The sequence below is a fragment of the Stegostoma tigrinum genome, chromosome 10 (genome assembly GCF_030684315.1).
Source record: "Stegostoma tigrinum isolate sSteTig4 chromosome 10, sSteTig4.hap1, whole genome shotgun sequence".
NCBI lineage: Eukaryota > Metazoa > Chordata > Chondrichthyes > Orectolobiformes > Stegostomatidae > Stegostoma > Stegostoma tigrinum.
Genome location: NC_081363.1, coordinates 80,813,469 through 80,823,063, shown reverse-complemented (window position 1 = coordinate 80,823,063; position 9,595 = coordinate 80,813,469). Strand labels below are relative to the sequence as shown.

The 9,595-nt window shown below is 47.2% G+C and overlaps 1 long non-coding RNA gene across 1 annotated transcript; it reads right to left on the bottom strand.

The window, feature by feature from the left end:
* Positions 1-716: 716 nt before the first annotated feature.
* Positions 717-9,316, bottom strand: LOC132210094 (uncharacterized). The gene is made up of 2 exons (XR_009446292.1): positions 8,755-9,316; positions 717-1,109 (listed from the first exon to the last, which is right to left on the bottom strand). It is a non-coding gene; the product is annotated as an uncharacterized LOC132210094 (long non-coding RNA).
* Positions 9,317-9,595: the final 279 nt, after the last annotated feature.

Below are 9,595 nucleotides of genomic sequence, written 5' to 3'. Positions count from 1 at the left end.
TTTAACTCCTCCACAGTACTCACAGTACTGGGGTGGCACGGTGGCTCAGTGGTTAGCACTGCTGCCTCACAGTGCCAGGGACTCAGGTTCGATTCCAGCCTTGGGCGACTGTCTGTGAGGAGTTTGCACGTTCTCCCTGTGTCTGTGCGGGTTTCCTCCGGGTGCCCCGGTTTCCTCCCCCAGCCCACAGATATGCAGGTTAGGGTGGACTGGCGTGCTAAATTGCCAATTTAGTGCCCAGGGATGTGTGGGTTAGACATGGGAAATACAGTGGTAGGGGAATGGGTCTGGGTGGGATGCTCTTCAGAGGGTCAGTGTGGACTTGTTGGGCTGAATGTTTCCATACAGTAGGGATTCTATGATGTGTGACATCTGTCTATTAAAGGCATTGTAGAACATCATTGTAGAACATCATTGCATCTTTTCACATCTTAAAGCAATCCACACCATTAACTTTACTGCCTGATGACGGTTACCATGCAGCTTATTTTGAGCACAGTGGAAACCTCCCCAGTGAGATGGGTGATTGCTTCAGTTGTTGATGTTTAATGGTTAGAGCGTTGGTCAGGCCATCTGGGGAAGCTCCCTGCCTCTCTTTCTTTCATGCTTTCAAATATCCTTCTTAATTGAACATTCCATTAAATTACCCTTTGAAAGCCATTCAGGGAAGGGCACAGATTGTTCTGTCATTTGTGAGACAGTAAAGGCACATCAGATGGTGTATTATATGTCTGTTTATTTACAGTTTAACCCAATAACAGACTTGTGAGTTTCACAATAACCTGGAATTGCTCATACTTCAACGCAATATTTGCTTGAGTTTGCTCTTGCCTGATATTGCCAAAGTCACGGGATGCGCTGGTCGCCATCTGATAAGCGGTTTTGTCCATTCTGTGTTTCAAATTTGCAAAATCTTCACACCCATATTGGGCATGTCATTAGGAATGACTGTTGCGTGAAGAATATTGGTGAGCGGCTTTAGTTTACGCAGTCAGGAATGGTTCAGAATTTCCTAGATTTTTTTTGGTTGTGACGATCAGCATGTATTTGCAGGCTTTGAGGGCCAAAGGGCCTATTCCCGTGCTGTGTTTTTCTTTGTTCTTTGATTGCTGAAAACAGAACGTATGTTTACAACATTAAGAGATTACTTCCAGTGTGCCTCAGAAATTCTCCCCAACATTCCTGAGGGAGAATACAGTCTACCAAGACACAAGTGACTGTCAATGGTCCCCAGGGGCTAGAGACAGAAATCACAGGCCCTCGTGCTGCTTCCTACTTCCAGACACACTCTCGATCCGTGCACAGTACACCCGTCCCCTGACGCAAGCAGAAGGGCCCTGATTCTTAACCCAAGCGCACATGCTCTGACCCTTGACATGGGAACACCGGGTCTGACCCCCGACCCGCGTACACAAGCCTTGACCCCTCACCTGCACACAGAGGTCCCTGATATTGGCCCGTGCTGTGTCCCCTCATCCCGGGCCCCGATGCTGCCACTCAAAGTGCTTCTCCTCATCTGTGGCATGACAGCACTGGTTGACGGGCGGCACGGTGGCTCAGTGGTTAGCACAGCTGCCTCACAGCGCCAGGGACCCTGGTTTGATCCCAACCTCGGCGCGACTGTCTGTGCGGAGTTTGCATGTTCACCCTACGTTTGCGTGAGCTTCTGCCAGGTGCTCCCGTTTCCTCCCCAGTCCAAAAACGTGTACAGAATGGGCTGCCAGTGGAGGCAGGTACAATTACAACATTTGAAAGGCCTCTGGGTGAGTACATGAATGGGAAGAGTTTAGTGGGTTGTGGGCCACATGCTGGCAAACGGGACTGGGTCAGTCAGAGCGGATGTCTGGTGGGTGCAGACAAGGTGGACCAAAGGGTTGCTGCATGACTCTGTGCACCCCATAGTCTCCAGGGGTGTGCAGGGAAATATGATGTTATGGGGGGGGGGTGCGCTTGTGGGTGGGATGCTCATGGGTGGTGCTGACTCGATGGGCTGAGTGGCCTCTTTCTGCACCCTAGGGAATTTGTGATGTAAAATAACAATTAGGTGATCATGGGGCGTCGTACTCAGACTTCTCTCATTCGTCACCTGCCCACAAGCATATACTATCACAGGTCGTTGACTAATAATAATAAACACAGAAGTACTTCATTCAGTCCTTGAGATCTACAGTGAATTTTATCTGCAGACATCATCTGACTTATATCTTTCACTTATTCCTGCGCCCACCCGCCACCTTTACCCTCTCCATAGCATTTAATATTCTTCTGAAGCAAAACATCTAATTCCCTTCCAAAAAAAAAATGATTTACAGTCTGTGATTCAGCACACATCTGCGGCAGACATTCTAACCACAAACTGCACTGGAAAATTATTTTTCAAAGTTCCATGTTAATTCGTGAAAAGGAAGGTGAGGGAACAAAAAACTGATCTGGCGTTTTACCTTCTGATGCAGGCTGTGGTGTCCTCAGTACAGTCTTGGCCAAACCTTGGGACAGCGTAAAGTGGGCCAGATAATTAAGCCCAAGGACTTTCTGCCCAGCCTCAAGGGCTGCACTTAACGCTCCTAGCATACTATGCAGGAGGCTCCGAACAGCTTCTTAGCCAGCTGTTTAACTCCTGTTGTAGCCAACTGTATCAGCCAGGTTCAAAGGTAGGAAGCACACTAAGGGCCAGTTTTATTGACTTCTTGGTGAATAGGGAGGGGTGTGGGGCAAGGAAGAAGAGGGGAGAGTTGAGGAGCAGGTCAACCCATGAGCCAGGCAGTACAAATGAAGAAGAGCAGTGGTATTCCCCACAGGGCCTGACAAACCTTCAACCCAATCACCGACACCGGCCAGTAAACCAACCAGTTTGCACGCTCTCTGTTCAAATTGATTTGTGTGCCAACCATCATCATACACCATTGTGAACTGTGCGTGGCGTGCTTTAAGATGTGAAAAGATGCTACAATGCCGCACACCTCCTTTTAACAGGCAAGTGGCACACAGCTGTCCCGTGAGGACAAGATGACTGTAATTTGTAAGGCAAGTAATTTTGAATGGTCTGTTTGGGATAAATGGCAACGCTGCTGCTCAGAGAAGCCCAGGACTGGGAAAAGTACTGAAATGAATCTTGCTATTGGTGATCTTTGCAAGTGCCAGAACGAAGTCGTGTGGAAGCCCAAATCACTAACAGCTGGATCGCATTTCAAGGAAATTATAGTTCCCACATGATAGAAATTCCTGACTGCAATTCAATTAATTTTTCCACCTCATAATAATGCCATTCATTCATCTCTCAAGCCTGCTAAGTGCAAGTTGCTTGCTGGTTTGCTTTTTTTCTCTCTCTCTCTCGTTTCTGTGAATGAGACCCCAGCTAAAGTTTGATGTGCAGTTCCAGTTTGAGACCTGGGATTGTTGGACAGCACTCTGTAAACACGGGCTAGCAGGGCAAATCGTTTTGTGGCTGAAACATCAAATGGGCTTTGTGAGGGGAGGGAGCAGGGACAGTGCTGGTGCCTTCAGTTTTGACATTAAAACTGGAGGAATCAAGCCCTCCTTCCACAACAGTCCTGTGGGAAACGAGTGTGCTCAGTTTAAACTGATAGTCCACGATACAGAACCAATCCTAATTTATCCCTGTTGGCTGGCAAAAGAAATGAAAAAAATCAGACCACTGTGGAGAGAGTCTTATTGTATATCCAATTTATCTTTTAATTCAAAATAGGGTGTTTCACAGGATGATGGAGAGGGAGCTTTACTTTGTATCTAACCCCATGCTTTACCTGACCTTGTTAGTGGTTTGTATGTCAGCGTGGAGTCTTACTCTGTGTTTAACCCTGTCCCAGTCCTGGGAGTGTCTGATGGGGACAGTGTAGAAAAGGCTTTACTCTGTATCTAACCCTGTGGTGTCCTGTCCTGGGAGTGTTTGATGGTGACAAGGAGTGGAGTAAGTTTAACTCAGTATCAAACCCCGTGCTGTATCTGTCCTCGGAGTGTTTGATGGGAACAGTGTAGAGGAGGCTTTACTCTGTGTCTAACCCCATGCTGTGCATGGAGGGTCTATTGGGGAAGGAGTGAATTAATGTCCAATTAGAGAAATCAGAAATAGACAGCATGGATCTCTCAGAGTGAGGCCATGCCTAATAGATATGACTGAATTTTTCAAGGAGGTGACCAGGAGTGTAGATGAGGGTAGTGTTACTGATGTAGTTTATATGGATTTCAGCAAAATCTTTAACAGATCAAGTTGCCAAGTGGGAGACAGATAGAGAAGGTAAAAGCACATGGGGTCCAGAGTAATGTGGTAAGTTGGAGCCAAAAATTGGCTCTGTAATAAGAGAGAGAGAGGGTGGTGGTCGAAGGTTGTTAGTGTGACTAGTGCCAGGTACATACCACAAGGATCAGTGCTGGGTCCCTTATTGTTTGTGATAGCTAGAACAACACGGATGAGATTGCTGTGGGGGAGTGGGGCAGAATGGTAAATAACTTTGTGGATGACCTGAAGATTGGCCAGGTGGTTGGCAGTTAGGAGGATAGCCCTTAGTTACAGGACGATATAAACAGATTGGTCAGATGGACAGATCAGCAGCAGATGGGATTTAACCCTGGTGAGCGTGAGGTGATGTTCCTTCGAAGAAATAAAAAGGGAATGCTCAGTGAATGGCAGGGCACAAGGATGCTCAAGGGAACAGAGGAATCTTGGGATGCTTGTCCACAGAGCCCTGAAAGTAGCAGGACAGGTTAAAAGGTTAATTAAGAAGGTATAGGGGCACTTGCTGTTATCAGTTGTGGCCTGGATTATAAGAGCAGAGAGATCATATTGGAGAACTTTGGTGAGGCTACATCTTGAATACTGTGTGCATTTTTGGTAACCACACTATAACAAGGGTGTGATTGTATTGGAAGACAATGCAAAGGAGATTTGCCAGGAATGGAGCACTTCAGCGGTGAAGAGAAGCTGGATAAAGTCAGGTTGTTCTCTTTGGAGCTGAGAAGGTTGAGAGGCAACCTGATTGAGGTGCGTAAGATTATGAAGGGCAGGGACAGGGTGAATAGAAAGCATACAGGTTCCCCTTTGTTACAGGGTCAATAACAAGGGGTATAATTTTAAAGTGGAAGGCAAGAGGTTTAGAGGGGATTTCACAAAGAGGCAACAGGCAGTACTTAATTGCTGTAGCACCATTTTCTTCCTTAGGACCTCCCAAAGCTTTTCAGAGCCAACAAATCATTTTTGAAGTTCTAGTCTCTGCTAGACTCCAGTAAAATAAAACCTGAATGAGGTGAATGGATAAATTCTCTGTTATTTGGTACAGTTGGTTCAGAGATAGATGTTTGACACCAGGAGTAGTCTGTGCTGTTCATCGGGATTGTGCCCTTTGACTTCAGATCAGACAGGCAGGGGTCTAAGTTTGAACATCTTATTGGAACCTCATTGGTTGCAGTATTCCTCAGAGACAGCAATGACCCCGGACCATTCAGCTTGGAGATGTGGCACTGCTTAAAGAGGTCAGCATTAGAACTGTTCCTTGCCAGGATTGTCAGTTCCGAATGGCAAAGGGGTTGTTTGATTTATTTTTCACATGAGCCGTGGCTTTCTCTTTTTGGGGGGGAGGGGGGTGGGGAGGGGGTCAGTGGGAAAATTTAAGGCAATGAGTTGACCATTTGAATAATAAATTCATTAAAAAAAAGACCATTCTAAGGTGCCAAGCAGCAGAGTGAGCAGATCAAGCCTTTCTCCTCACCCTTTCAGTTAAGAAACAGAGGACGAGAGAGGGGAAAAGACTAAGCTCCAAGCCCCGGTCATCCAGGTTGGGGCTGAGTTAAGGAGCTGGGTTTAACTAAGTTTGCCTCTGATGGCACACACTGGCGCTGATCCTGGCAGCCCTGGGGATCATCAGCTGGCTGTTTTTCAACCAGGGATTTCCCAGCCTCCCATTCTGCTTCATGCTCATTGCCTCCCCCTTCTCCCTTAGGGAGCTCTCCTTGATGCAAAAGCAGGAGACGACTGTCTAAACTTGTTGGAAAGCATTGCAGTCACAGTCTACCTGAAATTTGGACAAGGCTACAGTCAGCTGACCAGGACAATTACAACAATTAAAAGGCATCCGGATGGTGCTTAAATCGGAAGCGCTTAATGGGATAAGGCCAAATGTTGGCAAATGGGACTAGATTTATTTAGGATATTGGGTCAGCACAGATGGGTTGGGCTGAAGGGTCTGTTTCCATGCTGTCCAGCTCTGCGGCTCTATGTCCACTCAATGAGTGCATGGGCTATTGAACGAACATGCTCCTCAGAAATGATGAGATTGGGTTCAGTTTGTGATCCCTGAAGGTAAAATATCGAAGGATGACCTAAACCAAGGTGTATCAGATGATGGAAGGGTTTGACAGGGTGCACTGGTGGGAGATTCCAGCAAAGGGACAATATGAAGAGTTGGAGCTTGGCCAATTCTGGCCAATGTCTGTCTCTTCCCCCAAAGTGGGAGTGGAAATCTGGAACTTGTGAGCCTTACAGCTGCTGCATCAATTTGAAGATTACAAAATTGAGATTGACAGGGTTTTTGCTGGCTCTACATATTCCAACCTAGAAATCAACTCAAACAAATGGAGTTAAAATCCAGGTCAACCATGATCTAATTTAAAGTGAGACTTCAGTGAGTTCTTAAATTTATTCTTTTACAGGATGTGGGATTCATGGGAAGGGTCAGCATTTGTTGCCAATCCCTAATTATCATTGAGTCATGGAAATAGACCCTTTGGTCCAACTTGTCCACGCCAACTAGTTATCTTAACCTAATTTATCCAATATCCCTCTAAACCCTTCCTATTCATGTGCCCATCAGATGCCTTTTAAATGTTGTAACTGTACCAGCCTCCACCACTTCCTCTGACAGCTCATTCCATACACACACCACCCTCTTTGTGAAAAGGTTGCCCCTTAGGTTCTTTTAAAATCTTTTTCCTCTCATCTTAAACCTATGCCCTCTAGTTTTGGACTCCCCTGACCTAGGAAAAAGCACTTATCTTTGCACCCTATCCATGCCCCTCATGATATTATAAACCTCTATAAGGTCACCCCTCAGCCTCTGACGCTGCAGGGAAAATATCCCCAGCCTATTCAGCCTCTCCCTATAGCTGAAACCCTCCAACCCTGGCAACATCCTCATAAATCTTTTCTGAACCCTTTTATGTTTAACGTCTCTTGAACTAGGGGTCTTGTTGGATCATTTCATAGAGCAGTCAACAGGCAATCTCCTTGCCATGGGTCTGCAGGCCTGACTCAGTAAGGAAGGTAAATTCCCATTCTCTGAAGGGAACCAGATGAGGTTTTGCAACTATCAGCAATAATTTCAAGGCAACTATTACTAGCTTTCAAATCCAGATTCATTAAACTTGGATTTAGTTTCTGCCATGCTCTTGCATTGCATTTTGAAACCCGTGGCCTGGAATATTGGTCCGGCACTGTTCGAATCCTAGGCCAGAGACAATACCACTATCTTCCTACAAAACCACTGAATACTTTCCTTCTGTTCTAATGCTGCTATTTGGTGAAACTATTCGCTGGATTGCAGTCCTGCCATCTCTCCAGCCTTTTAGCGCTTTTTCGGAAAATGCACTTGGCGTGAATAATCGTTGGGATCCAATGGTACAGGGTAAGTTAACTGGGAATGCATAGTGGAATATTAGATTCCTCCCTTGGAGCTATATAAAGGTGGCTCAGTGGTTAGCACTGCCGCCTCAGCACCAGGGAGCTGGGTTCAATACCAGCCTCAGGTGACTGTGTGCAGTTTGCATGTCCCCCGCCCGCCACCGCCAGGTCTGCGTGGGTTTTCTCTGGCTTCCTCCCACATTCCAAAGATGGACTGATCCCCATGCTACATTGCTGCATAGTGTCCAGGGAGGTGCTGGCTATGTGGACTGGGCATGTGGCCACAGGGTGGGTCTGGATGGGAGGCTCTTCAGCAGGTTGGTGTGGACTAAATGAATGATCCTGTGATGCCATGAAGCAGCCTGACCGGCTGACTCAGCGACAGAGAGCAAACATGAACACCATGGTGGCAGGCCCGTGGTCTATCTGGGCACGAATGAACTTGGGGGCCTTACAGCACGTTTTCCATCGGCTGCTCACAGAGTGGCATCGGTGAATCGAGGTGGGGGTGGGAGGAATCCTGCAATGCTCTGCTGGATTGCCTCAGTTGTCATCCATCAGGCGGAGAGAAATCATAACATCGGCTCGGAACTACCGGGGGGGGGGAGGGGGGTCCATCTGTCCCATCGCAGGCGGTGGGGAGAGAGACCAGGAGGCTCGGGAACTGAAGGGGGCTGATTCAAAAGAACGGGCAGATAGGACTGACTCGCTCTCCGCACAGCAATGTTATATGTCCAGGCAAGCTCATTGACTCGGAGCTGAACCCACCCCGTCCCTTGCGAGCGGGTCAGGACTGTTGGACTACACGATGATTAAAGCTTTTCCTGATATCTGCCGGGACACGGGCTGGAATGATCACATCCTTCTTGGGAGCCGCTTCCTCCTTGTTCTTTGTTTTGTCAGGGAGAAATTGTTTTGATAGGGCCTGACTCAACCGCATCTGGAAATAAAAACACTGAAGACTCAGCTAAGGGCTTGAGGAATTTTATCTCGGCTCGCTCCCTTCAGTGCTGCTGCGATTTGGATAATTTTTTTTCTGGCGGGTTTGTTTTCCCACAGAGCGTTGGAATTGTCTCCCAGTTACGGATATTAATGCACTCAAGAGTGGTTAACGAGAATATTACCTTCCTGGTGGCTGGGGTCAGTTGAACACATGTCAATAGAAGGCCATCCAAGTTATTTTCACATAAACCCTGAATGTTGGCAGCTTCGCTCCGTGAGGGCCTGCTCACAGAACTGGACTCGTTGCAACTCCACAGTCCTGGCTGCGGATAGTTCCCCCACCCCCATACAGAGCTGGCTGCAGTCTGTGCTCAGGAAATGCATGCATTTTGCAGCCTGTTCCCCCCCTCCTCACAGCCCTGTTTTGGTTCTTCCGGCTGCAAGTTCGTCAGTGTGTTGAAGACACGACCAGAGCGTTTTTGCTGGGATCTTCTGGAAGCTTCGGAATTGCAGACATCTACGCCTCACATGAGCCAGCCTCATTCTCGGTGCACGAGGACCTTAACACACTGAGGAGTATCCACAAAAAGGGGGGCTTTTCATTTCTTGTGTTAGATGCATATGCACATTCACGTAGGGTTCCAGCAGTTGACTGGGTGTTCAGCTGGTTTCAGAAACTTCGCCATGCTCTGTGATCTGTGTGTGAGCTCGGCAGCGAATGCCTCAGACCAGTGCAACTCTCAATGTGCCTGATCGGTGCTAATTGCTGTGCAGAAAAATTCTTAAGAAGACGCACAAAACCACCGCACTTTAAAATTTTATTGCTTGACAACTGTTTATGACACGTTATTCACTCTAAAGTCTACACTTTTATGTAAAAATCTTTCGTTCAGTTGGCAGCTCGGGTGTTTAGAATTGAGGTCTGTTCTGTGGCCCAAATGAGCAGACTTGGTGCCCTTGTACAGATATTGCATCAGGAAGTCTCCAGCGGTCTATTTCCTCTGAATGCTTTGTGTCAGAAAC